General features: G+C 37.1%; 1 long non-coding RNA gene across 7 annotated transcripts in view; it reads right to left on the reverse strand.

Moving 5' to 3' along the window:
* LOC121071229 overlaps nt 1-13,254 on the reverse strand; it is a 151,498-nt gene that overhangs the window by 105,135 nt on the left and 33,109 nt on the right. The window contains exon 1 of one of the 7 annotated variants that reach the window (XR_005820453.1): nt 4,207-4,319. The exons of 4 other annotated variants lie outside the window; for them this stretch is intronic. This is a non-coding gene — a long non-coding RNA (uncharacterized LOC121071229). Of the gene's footprint in view, nt 1-3,255; nt 3,363-4,206; nt 4,320-13,254 lie in introns of those variants that run through there. 2 more of the 7 variants (XR_005820449.1, XR_005820452.1) reach the window with 2 other exon arrangements.

Consider the following 13,254-nt stretch of genomic DNA (forward strand, 5'->3'; position numbering starts at 1 on the left):
CTGCTCTTTCTCACCCAGAAAATTAAAAAAAAAAATAATAAAAATCTTCCTTTCATATTTAAAAGGACTCTAAGCCTAAGGCTAAACATTGTTGTTACTTAACCTCCCATATAATTTCCCCAATGAAATCACAAGGAGACAAATTTTCCCCACAATTCATTGTGAAAGAACCATGAAGGAGCTTCGATTTTTTTTTTCCTCCTGTACAAAAAGAAGAGCTGCATTTCCAGAAGCACCAGTGATAAACACAGAATCACAACTGATGATATAATAATTTAAATAAGTGGCTGCAATGTGATGATTAAGGCACAGGATTAAACTACCCTGGCAATTAATTCTGAAAGGTGCAGCTCCATGTCTCCTTCCTGGTAGAGAAGCCAGTTTAAGTCACCCTTGTGTCTCCCACACATTTTGCAATACAATATTCAACTGAAGTTCTCCACTCACCCCCTCCCAGAGCTGCACAGCCTGCACTTGCTTGCAAAGGGTAATTATTGCACTGCTACAGTTGACAAGGTAGCTTCGTTAAACAGGTCCAAAACTGATGGGGGAAGTGAAAAGCAATTTCTTTGTGAGAATAGCTAACAGACTTCTAATCTGCACTCACCACCAAAAAAAAACAACCCACAAACTTCCGGCTGGCTCTATCTCAAATGGAAAGACTGCAGTGTAAACATACCTTCAGATATTGACAGCAACAGTAATGCAAAATGTTCTTCCCATTTTTGCAAACTTTTAACTGTTGAAAATTCAGACAAAGCACTAAAGAAAAATAAGGAGTAACAAGTTTATAAAGATGAACAACACAATGGATAACAGAAGTCTTCATATGGGAAAGTTTCCTCCAGCCTCAGAGTTGACTGAAACCCATTGGTCAACACTGACAGCTGTAAAGGAAAAGACCTCTGTTCATGTCCTGTGATCCAGGACCTACACTGTCTTCTATAGGTGATGTACTCAATTCTTTAATCCGTTCACTGAGCACTTCTCTTATTCTCCCAGGAATTATTTGTAAACCAAAAAGAACATTGGAATTAAAGAGCCAATAGATTACATGGACACAAAAAGCTACATTTCAAAATGTGAGTTGGCTGTGATGTGATAAATTCAGGCACAGGGATTTCTGCAAAGACAATCCAGACAATAGCTTTGGTAATTATTAATTGTGCCTTTCATGTGGAAGTGAACTCTGAAAACTAAACAGCAATTTAAATGTAAAAATTAAGTATTCCACTATAGATAAGATCTTACTAGAGGGGGGTTGGTTGATTCCTCACTATAACTTTTTCCCTGTTTAACTAAGCCAGCCAAAATGCTCTTGGTGTTTCCACTATTGCATGTTATAAAAATAAACCAGTCTGTTATCAGCACAGCAGTGCTCCCAGAACAAATCACACCACTAATCATCTTAGTTATGCCAGGAAATCTTCCCACTGTAGATGTACAATTACAAAGAGCAGAAGTCCTATTCAAGTTGAAATGCATTTCATATGTGGTTGTCCTGTGCAGCACAGCACATACCTACCTGCAAAGCAGTGTCAAACAAGATAGCGCTAAAACTACAGGCATCTGCATTAACATGGTACTCTGCCCAAAATAATTAGCCCTGCTGAAGCCATTTCCCTCTATAGGACGTTCACTAGGAAACACTTTCCAGAAAAGGGATATAAGTAAGGGAATTAACAGGGTTTAAAACCCATACTACGAAATAGGTATCATTTACAGAACAGGTCAGCAAGGATGAGAAAAGAAATAGTATTCTTTCTTGATACAGATTATTTCCTTTACAGTAAAGGGAGACTTAAATTACTACATGGAAGCTTTGTAACAATAAGTCACACGGGGCTTTTTGCCTTAATAAATTTATATTTGAAGTTGTAGTGCTAACTACTATTATTCCAAAAAAAAATACAACAACAACAAAACCCCACACATTTCGAAAGAATGTCCAAGGAGATTTAATTTGGTCTGCTGACTGATCTCAAATTGTAAGAAATACGCTGTTTCCCCAAAACAGCTCTCTAGCATTTAACAAGTAGTAGCTGTACAGGCTGTCAGTACCAGTCAACGAACAAAATGAGAAAGACTGCAGAAAGTCCAAAATAAACATAAATTCTAAGAGCTAAGTACACACACTCGCTTCTCAACATACCTTGCAAGCACCCTAACAATTCTTATATTCCACTGCTGGCAGAATACATAGTGATCTGTGTGACTGTTGTAACTTGCTCTGTAATTTTGTGCCAAAACAGAAACATGGTAATGACATTGAATAGGTAATTAGTAACTATTAAAACAGTATACAAACTAGGGCGTAGTCAAGGTGCTAGCATATGTCTAAGCCACCTGGAGGGATTTGGCTTCCCAACAAAGCATCAAAGATGGTGGTGCCTCTGTAAGATTTTTTTTTTTTTTTTTTTAAAATCACTCAGGCTATCAAAGGGTAAAACAAACTGAGTTTCACGTTAAATCCTCTTCAATAAGAAGTGTGTACAGGGGAAGTCTTATGGCTTTATCGCCCCTTCAAACAAAGTAATAACAGAGTTAACAACACAACACAATTCATTACAGATAGTTTTTCAAGTAAAATGGTTTTCAGGTCTTGTTTTGTTTTTAAAACCCTATCATTTGAAATACTTTCCAGACCTCTCCAGTTTCAAGTGATATGGGAGGACTGCATAATGGTAGTATTGAGTGTCCCCTGTTGAATTCACAGCTCTGCTTTCCTGGGAAGCAGCAGCCAGCCCAGCCCAGACCCACTACCTTTTTTTTTTTTCCCCCACTCCCTGCTACCAGCAGCTGCTGCAAGATGAAGGGCAGAATTCCACTTTATTCTTCCTCCTCAATAGCTAATGGCAATTTTGTTTGCTCCTCCCCTACAAGGAGGAGGAGGGGGGGGGGGGAAGGGATGCTAATCCTTTGCGAACATACTCAACATCTATATGATGTCAAAGCAATAATTGTCATGTTCTAAGAGGATTAGTATAGTGTTGGTATTTCAGTAAACTTCTCTATTATGAGAGATTTTCCCCCCAAAATCCTTCCAATAAGGTTTGATACAAGACTTGACCAATGGTAAATTTTACCGTGCTTGAAACAAACCTGGGGACATAAACATTGCTCAAGAAGTAATACAGATGCCAGTTATAGATCACAAAACCTAGACTTGAGTCATGAGCCTATCACTGCAGTTTTCCCACCATCAAAACACCTGCACTACATTTGAACAAGATTAAGTGAGCATGCAATTCACACCTTCCCAGTTGTAAGTAGGCCTCTAAATCCAAAGGATGTGGAAAAAATGAGTAGAGCGCCTTATGTGGATGTACTACAAGGAGAGGTCAGCCCATCAGAAAACCGTGCTACTTCCAAGGTCTAGCATTAAGACTATTGGTTATGAAACAAAGCTGCAACACCAACACAAAGAGGTCCCCAGATTCTAGCAACCACTGCAAATAGAATCATCAAGAACCCTAGCACACGTAGGAAACTGAAAAGGTATAACAACCTAAACAGGTAACTTCTCCAGTGATTAATACTTCTTTTAAACATCAATGAAATCCTGCAGAACTCTGAAGCAAGCTCAGGACTGGTTAACACATATATGCTTTTTAGCACTACTATTTCCTGCACAGCAGCTTTTAAAGCTTGTTTTGAACTCATTAGAGCCCAGAAATTATTTGAAAATCCACCTGAACAATCACAGCTCTGTTAGACAACAGCTACTAGGTTTTCATGCTATGAATGAAGTCCCATGAACTATTTTCCAGTCCATTACAGATTTTAACACAGTGTAAGTAATAATTCTTAAGAGTATCTAGTATAGGTGGGCCTGAGGAGACTTACTGATCCATTAACAGTTAAAAACAGCATGTCTGTGCTTGTACATAAGCTACCACAATCTATAGCAGTAAGAAAGCTACTTTAATACAGCAAAGTGAGATACACTAACACAAGCATTACTGGTAACTCTAGAATTCCTCCTCAGCTCCCCTACAATACCTTCATATCTTTTCAAGGGCAGGCAGAAATAACTTAGAATGTTAAACAACCCTGAAGAGTTGAATATATCTACTTAAGATACCAAAAGTATCTAGTTATCAACTCATACTTATGAAAAGTAAAATCCTACCGCTTTAAGCCTTTTCTATCTGCATTCTTTACCAACTAAATAAATAAAAAAAGCAGAAAAAAATCAGGCCTCACCCAAAGAGTAAGAGCTCTGTAAAATCCAATAAATATTTGTGTCGCTAGAACACCTAACACCAGAGATCAGCCACTGCATAGAAAGACATGAGACCAAGGTTCCTGTGGCTTCCCACCTGCTTTGTATTGAGAATCAGCTGTAATTAGCAGCCTCAGCTGTGAGAGCTCAGACGGGGGGGGGGGGTGCTTTCCCTGACTTGAGCCAGGGCATTGTAAGAGCTCAGAGGGATATGGAGTAGGATGATTGAAAAGAATGATAAGTAGAAGTAGTGTTACTGAGCTGTTTGGTTACTGGATTGTCTGCAATAAAAACCCCAAGTAAAGTCTTTGGTAATAGTGCTAGAACATACAGTGAGAGGTATCTGCCCAAAGCAGCAATTCCACTCATCCCCCTTGCTCTAGGTGTTCTTACCCCACTCTATCACATAATATCCTATGCCAGAACTATCAAAGGCAGCTAGCTATCAAGGATTTAATATATGATAAAAACATGAAAATGTATTGACACCACTGCCAAAACTACAGTTAATATGGTTGTTAAATGGCTAGTGACTTTTTTTAGTGGTTGTTAAATGGCTAGTGAATCTTTGGGCAGACCTGTGCAGTGCCAAGAGTTGGACTAGATGATCCTTATGGGTCCCCTCCAACTCGGGATATTCTATGATTCTATGAATACCTCTTACACTAGGTTTTTCTGACAAAAATGAAGTGTAATTTGTGACAGTAAAGCTACCAGCTGTGGAAAAGCAAATTAGGCAGGCCTTAGGTACTTGCAGGATTATATATTGAAGGGCAAGCTTTTGCTATATGAGGAGTTAAAACAGATTAAAAAAACTCCTAAAATTTAATAATATAAATCAAATATTGATTTTCAAATAACTATATGCTCTTGATACAGATTATGTACTTATTAAACATGTTACATAGAGAAGAGGCAGAACATTGTCACATTTACAAGAAAACTAGAGCACTGCTTGACTGAAACTAGCGGCTACATCAAACCTGCATCCTACTCATCCTAGTTATGTCTAATTCCACTAGGACACACAATTACTTCTGAAAAATCAGGCTGGACGGGATACTATAATGCTGGATAACCATTTAAGCCATATGTAACTTGTAACAATTACTACAAAATATTAGTTACCTGTAATAGGTGGAGAGAGTCATATATTAAATCAGAATGTCAGAAAAAAGTGACTCAGAATGATACTAATGATATCAAGTTCACTCTTCTTTATGCAAGTTCCTTCTTCGGTCCAGCTGAGAGGAAAAACAAGCAACACAAACCAGGGTTGGGTGTGCAGTAAGGTTAAGGGATATTTTGACTTGAGAAACTAGCACAATGCTTTTATTCTGTGCCAAATCCTTAAGGGCTTCTTTAAAATTCATCAACAGACAATAACCTACAAGAAGAAGGGTGACATGAGTTCATGCTAAAAAAAATAAAAAATAAAAAAATACCACAACACTCCGTTATCTCCACAAAAATGTTTTCTTCTTGCTGCCAAATTTGTTATCATTCAAGATAACCACACAGCACTAAATGCACCATCCCACCACAGCAAGAAGCAAGTGTGTTTTCTTCATAGACACTCCTTTGGCATCTTTCATTTTGGTTCCAGAGCTTAATGAGCTACAAAGAGATATCATCTAGGTGAAAAATCTCAAAGCCTTGAAATGCAGTATAAATACTAACTAGTCTAAAGTAATTCCCTGCTCTCTGCAAATTTCTGTGGGAAAGCATTGCTATTTGAGAAGGACTGTTAAAAAGGTTATTGGACGCTGGTGTTTTTTTTTTTCCCCCTCTCTGCCAGTTTATAGAGCTCAGTGATACTGACCATTAAAGCAGGCTGAGGATCACCATAAATGTTGTTAATTATGATAGGAACTAGAGAGAAAGAAAGAATATCATCAAGATTCCCTTATTTCTTCCCTTATCATAATCAGGGCTCACTTTATTTTAAAGTTTGAAAGATGCAGTTGAATTTTCCTACAAGAGCATTAATAATTTCAGATCAATGGTAGCTCTTCATCACAGCATGTTCTAAATAAAGACACATAGCTTTTTTTCCCCACCAAAAAATGACAAAACAATACAAAGTGGTTCTGATTTCACAATATAAGAAGCCAGTAAGCCAAACAGCTTAAGTCATTTTCCCAAGGTTACATAAAACACCATCAGAGTAAGGATCAGAACATCAGTCCTATTCCTGTTCCCTGCCCCATCTGCAAGGTTTGTTGCCTACAGTGTTAATAAGAATACCAGGTACAAAACAGATTATCCTGTTTGGAGAAAAGCATGGCTAACATACAGGGATACTTCTCTAACTGGTTGTGATGTAAACAGGAGGCATATTTGAAACATCACTGATGTTTCAAATGGGCATTATACTTCTCCAACAGTCCAGAAATGTTTTGGGAAATGTTATATTAAATTTCTGAGCACAGGTAAACAAGAGAGATGTGTCTGTTATACCGTTTACAACTATATACAGAATCTGTTGACATGCAAGACTTTGGTGCATTTTCTAAAATCAGAGTAGCTGGGATCCCATATGGCACAGCCTACATAAGGCACAAAAGCTTCTCCCAAAATACATTGATCTAATGAAATACCAGCAACAAAGCTACACATATTACAAACCTGTGAGAAAAATACGCTGTGATCCTGGTTTTCCTAAGTATTTTCAGACCATGAATTGATGCTTTAGGCTAGTAGAAATTGGGCCACTTCAGCTAGTAATCAGAAACCTACCTCATATGTTAAGACTGTAATACCAGTCTTAATATTATTTCCCATGCTCTGGAGCCATGACACACAGAAAACAAATGATTTAGCATATGCTAAGCATAATGCTCTTAGTGACCAGTAATGTCACGAAGAAACAAGCTCTCCTTCTTTTAATGTGGCTCTGAGTAAAACACAGTAGATTTTTCTCTCCTTTTCTTCAAAAGGAAATGTTTTCTTAACATGCTACTGCCCACACACTTCAGGCATGGAATTACCAGCAGTGGAGGGATTCAAGAGAATTAAGGCCCCTGTTGGTATTGACTCACATCATGTGTACAAAACCCCATCTGCTAGGGAATATCTATATCCCTGCTCCGCCTTTCCCCTGTCCTTTCCCTTTGTAGGGTTCTTCCTACTCCTGTTCATTCTCTGTCAGGCATAATTTAAAATGGAAAATTTGTTGTATATATAATAATATATAAAATATGTAATATATATATATAAAATATAATAATAAAACTAATGAGACAGAAATGGAAACGTTATCAGAGAAGTGTTTCTATAAAAGTGGTACTTTATCATAAACTTCTGCAGTGCATGCAGTTAATCTTATTTATTTACATGGCTCCTTTGTCTCATGTATCTTTAACAGAACTGCTCATTAGTATCCAAACCCTGCAAGCAATGTGAAGCAATTTCTGCAAATGGTACCTGCGTTCCGTCTGATGTAGCTGTACAACTGAAGCTTGCTCAACCTTAACTGCAAGTAACCAGAACAAGTTTGCAGAGTTGGCAGATAAGGTACTTCCACTTGAAAATTGTGATCTGAAATCAACATGCCACATTGATACAGGACCTTTAAAAAAGTAAATTTTCTAAAATAAAATCTGGATGAACACCTGTTTATGAAAAGGAAAGGAATGGTCCAATGGGAACTTATCCTAGCACAAGGTCATGAGTCACAAAAGCACTGCAAGAGGTATATGCATGCAAATAAGCAACAACGTATCAGCTATCTGCTGCTTTTATTCCATGGCATGCATGATGATAATTATAACCTGAGAGCACAGGATCAAATCGAGGGTTTTTGTAGGTGTTCACAGAACAGCTTCACTTGCTGCCACTTCTGAAGTATTTCAAACTTACTGTAAACTTACAGTCAGAATTATAAATTTTGCCTTAATATTTATAGCAACACATAGCAGTTTTACTGGTTATACATGCCTTTTCAGAATGTCAAGGATGCACAGCAATACCTATCATGTAATCTATTAATATCTTTAAGGTGATGGATTCATATCTTGGAAAACATTTACAGAATATAAATGATAGAACAGTTAAAAGTTATAAAACATCTGTGCAGATGTGTGTTTCTCAAGATCTAGGACTGCAAACCAAGTCTAACTTGCTTGTCTATGTTTAACACAAAGGAAGTCTCACAGCTGAACAGTGCATGATAAAGCACATGCACCCAGGTGATACAAAGTATACAATTGCTCCCATGCACAGCAGCAGATAATTTACCATTGACTGAAAGAGAACACAATCCAGGTCATACATGTTCCATGAACAATATGCTAACCAAAAATAATGTTTCACACTGGTTTCAAATGTCTGACCCTTCAACTCAGTAATTGACGTCAACATGATCAACAAAAGGAGGAAAGAAAAAGGGCAGTTGTATATGGTCAGAAATTATTTAGAACTGTAAGAAATAAGGGAGACTGGTTGGCAACGGAGAAGTAACTAGTAGCAAGAATACATGCCTAATGATAGGAAGACAGATGGAAATAGAGACAGATGAAGAGTTAAGATGGAACGAAGGGAACAGGAGAGGCCAGGCAGGAGAGAGATCAGTCGGGTATGGAAGCAGAAAACTGAGTTTTTTCACTCAGTTTTCTGCTTCCATACCTGACTGATCTCTGTGAGCTGTGTGTTGGGGAGCAGAATAAAACCACAGACAGAAAAGATGATAACCCTTGACCATGCCTATCTACAGTGTGAGAAAGACAATGTAGTTTTGTGACTCAAGCCAAGGGTAGGAGTGAAATGTGGCAAATAGATGATAAAGGAACACAGAGGTTGGCACAGAAGCTGTGTATTCATGTGAAGTGGGAGCCTTACCCGGATAGGAAGCTGGGAAGAAACCTAGAGCTGAAGGCCTAGCAGAGCAGTAAGTCAAGAAGTCACAGACACAAGAGATAACACTGAAAGCATTAGACCGAGTCAGCGGAAGGGGCTGAGCAACAGAAAAAAAAACACACAACCACCATCACATACTGAGAGCATGGAGGTGGTAAAAAGAAGAGGGAAGATATGCAGTGCTGATGGGAGTAAGGACAGTTACTGAGACTCTAGAGAAGCGAGGCTTCACTAAACTAGAGGTGAAGAGAAACTTCCATGAAAAATGAAAAAGGAGATTCTCTTTTTTGACTGACCAAATGTCAAAGTGGAATTTGAATCATTAACGAGAAAAATCAAAACTAAAGCAAAAAAAAATGGAAAGGACAAATAATGCTTTGTTTAGAGAGGTGAAATAAGATACAGCCTTCTTATGTTAAGCATAGGCATTCTCTTTTCCTGAGACTGAGAAATGTCAATACAATAGCTAAACTAGACTCTGCTGTACATCCGGTGTATCTTGTGAAGTGAATCTATGCTACCACATTGTTCCGTTTTAAGATTACGCACAGCAAAGTCAAACATCTGGTAAAAGAAAATTAGTTTTACTATTTGTATAGCTAGTTCTTACAGTTTCCAGTGTTTAATAATAAAACATGACCAAAGGAACTAAGTATTTTTAAGTAGAACCGTAGTACCAATTGCAGAAATATCTCACAATTTGAAATGCATACAGGCATTTCTTCAAAGCAGTATGTAGTACCTTCAGAAACAAGCATTTGTCTACATTGCAACTTCGCTTCTCTAACAGCTACAAACAGCAGCATAGTTCAAAAATTCATTTTTCTGGCACTCAAAAGTTCATGTTTCAACACGTAGAATTCCAACTTTCAGAAAATAAATTTATGATTAATCTGAAAATACATGCGTAAGATACGCATCTCTATTATATCACTATGCTTATATAAGACAGATTTACCTTAACAATTTAATTAAAATGCTGATTTATATGAAAAAAACCAACAACAACAGTTGGTAGGAATGAGAAATCAAAACTACAAGGTCCCCGTTTGCCTAGACTTCTGAAATAGTTGCACTAAGGCAGCATAGAAAGGGTATGGCTGCTCTTGATGCACATTGAATTACTTTTTTCTTTATAACTTCTGATAGAAAATAACTTTGACTTTATTCATTTCTATGTCTATCTGTATTTCAGATTGTCTTCAACTTAAATTACAGAAGCATCCAGGCAGATGTAATTATTTGTATATTTGTCTGTTTGTTTATGCAGGAGATGACTGTCTCTTCCTCCACAATCAGAAATAAGTATAGTATTTTGAGTTTTATTACCCTACCAAAGCAGAGTATAGAACAATAGTCAAACTAGTATCCTACCTAACTGAACAAGGTAGTTTAAGCACTCAGAAATATTTCTAGTATTTTCTCAGCTCCAAAATAAACGGTGGCTGATGATCTTAGAACATTTCCAGTTGTCTTTGCTACATAAGGGAAGGCAAGCTGGGAGTTGAAGATGATAGTGTGGCAGGCAGGGCAGCAACCTCTCCAACACGGGACGCAGACCCCACTGCTCAAATAAGAATTGCAAAGCAGGCCCAGTGATGGCAACAGGGCCAGCCAAGAGTTCAGACTGCCAGACAAGTTTGTAGTTATGAGGCAGGTGCCGGATGAAGCAAGGAAGCCAAGGGCCTGGGTTTAAATGCAGCTCCTGAGGCTGTGGCAAAGGTGTAAGGGTGGAGGCCCCAGATGAGGCTTCCCAGAGCCTTCTCACAACTTAACTGTTTCCCAGCAGCCTGGTGAGAGGTTATACAGTTATGCCACACCAGAGCTAACTTCAAACACAGGCATATAAACCCCTGGGACAGGGAAAAGAGGTTGCAGCAGATTACAGAGAAAGATATTACACATTGGTTAGGGCAATTAAAAGCCTGTCAGTACCTGGACAGCATACTCATGAACAACCACTCTCAGGTTATAAGAAAGACCTGGGAATTTGGAAATGCTCTGCCCAAAATCTTAAGAGTTGTGTATTCAGTTCAGATAAATCCCTATGAGGCAGACAGAAGACTGTGGAATAGAAGAGGCAAAAGTTCAAGATCCACTTTGTTTTTCTTCTGTGGCAGACACTAAAAAAATAAAAACAAAATACAAGTACTACCCTGGATTTCATTTCCCTCTGGCCCTAAATGCCGTATCAGTCCACTTGTAACTGTTGTAAGTCCTGGATCTTCTCTGTAATACCATCAAGAACAATGCCCCACCTCTGTACATAAAGAGCAGTTTGTATCATGTGTACCCCTGACACAAACATGTTCTCCCTCAGGCATGTCTTACTCCTCTTTTTTACTCACAGATTAGTTTTCAATCCAATGAATAATTCTTTGTGCTTAATCTTTAAAGCTTCTTAAAAACTTCAACTGTAAAAATAATTCCAGAATGTTATTATTACCATTCTACTGATCAGGAAGCAGAATAAGGACGTCCACAGATTTTATGTTCACTGAGCAGCAAAAAAAAATGATAATAATCCCAGTCTTCTGCTTAAATTCTACATCATTCATGTTCCAAGGTGATCAAACTTCTCAAAAATGTAACAAGAAAGAATATAGCATGGAACTCCTAGTCATTGTCAGTTATGTTATTGGATGTCACCAGGGAACTTGTGGTGCTAGCTTTAATAAAACTGTAATTAGGCATTTTGTTTCATGAAAAATTTGTTTAGTGGTATCTTTAATCATTTTCAGAGGAATTAGAAAGTCATTACTACAGCTGGAAGCAGGATTCAAAATACTGCATGTCAAAGTTTTTAGTTGTTTTGGAAGCAGAGTACTATTCTAGACAGCTCTCAATGTCTTTTGCATGCTTACTATAACACTGAATACTGGTATAGTGCAATAAATTGTATTTTATCTTTTCTTCCATCACATTCCAAGCTGTTAATCTTTGCTAACACCAACTTCAGTGATAGTTAGGAAATAAAGTTGTTTGAAATTAAATGAATTACTGTATGTAAAGAATCACATAGGGATTTTCCTGCTTGTTCTTTGGCATGATTAGAATTTACCTTTTTACCAAATCAGACCTCTAAATCCAGTACATTCGTATAGAAACAATGACTTCTGAAATAGGTACAGCTTTCACATATTTATTACTGTATAAAAGCCTTGCCTACTGACAACAGTATAGCATATAAAACTGAAAATGAAATTGTATTCTCTCCTCTCTTAAAATGTCTTGGCAGAAGTGCATTGAAACAGGGAATGTTAAACAGCGAATTAATCTCTAATTCCATAAAATCTCTCTCTATATCACATATAGTATTTGACAAAAAGATCTTTGAATACTACAACAGATAACTGTGAAGAAGTTACTCTTTGTGTTCAAGATTACAGTTTTTAAAAGGTATTCTACAGTTTTAATGTCTTTAACTCAGCCAGCAATCTACAGTAAGTTTGATTTTAAGCTATACTTTCTGATTTGTTACTTGATTTGGAAATAAACAAATAGTCTTCAAAATGGGACAAACAAACAGAAAATTAAATGACTACATAGAATTTTGAGGCTAGGAAGAAAAAAGACCTAAGTGAGTGAAAAAGGAGAGAAGTAAGCAGCTTCAAAAGTTTGATGCTTTTGAACATATATACTTTTTCTTGCTTTACATTTACAGAAATTACCATATCCTATTTATGTAAAATTTATTTGAAAAGACCAACAGAAAGAAAGAGAAACCAGTATTTTTACTTATTTTTTTTTTTTTTACAATTCAATACAGGAATTTAGTTACAAAAGTAACTACAGTCAAAATTATGATGGTAGCTTGTCTTTTCAAAAGATTGCTTTATTTTACCAATAATCTTTTCCGTGTTTAAAGTACTCACTTTTACTTTTAAAATTAGCTCTAGTCTATCCTACAACAAACCTGCTATGCCAGTTGAAGTAAACAACTGTCACGTAAAATGAGCTTTAAAATTCCAGGAGTATGAAGAAAGAATACTTTCACTATGTGTACATATCTTATATTGCAAATAAGTTCTAAAGGTATTTGGTGTACTTTATTCTCAACATACAATTTAGCGCATTTTTATGTACTGTAATATGACCACACACTTGGCAGATACTGAGTAAGATTTCCTAAGTGAATATGAAGTTTACAACTCTTGATAGCTAGGAAAACT

The sequence above is a fragment of the Cygnus olor genome, chromosome 5 (genome assembly GCF_009769625.2).
Source record: "Cygnus olor isolate bCygOlo1 chromosome 5, bCygOlo1.pri.v2, whole genome shotgun sequence".
Classification (NCBI taxonomy): Eukaryota; Metazoa; Chordata; class Aves; order Anseriformes; family Anatidae; genus Cygnus; species Cygnus olor.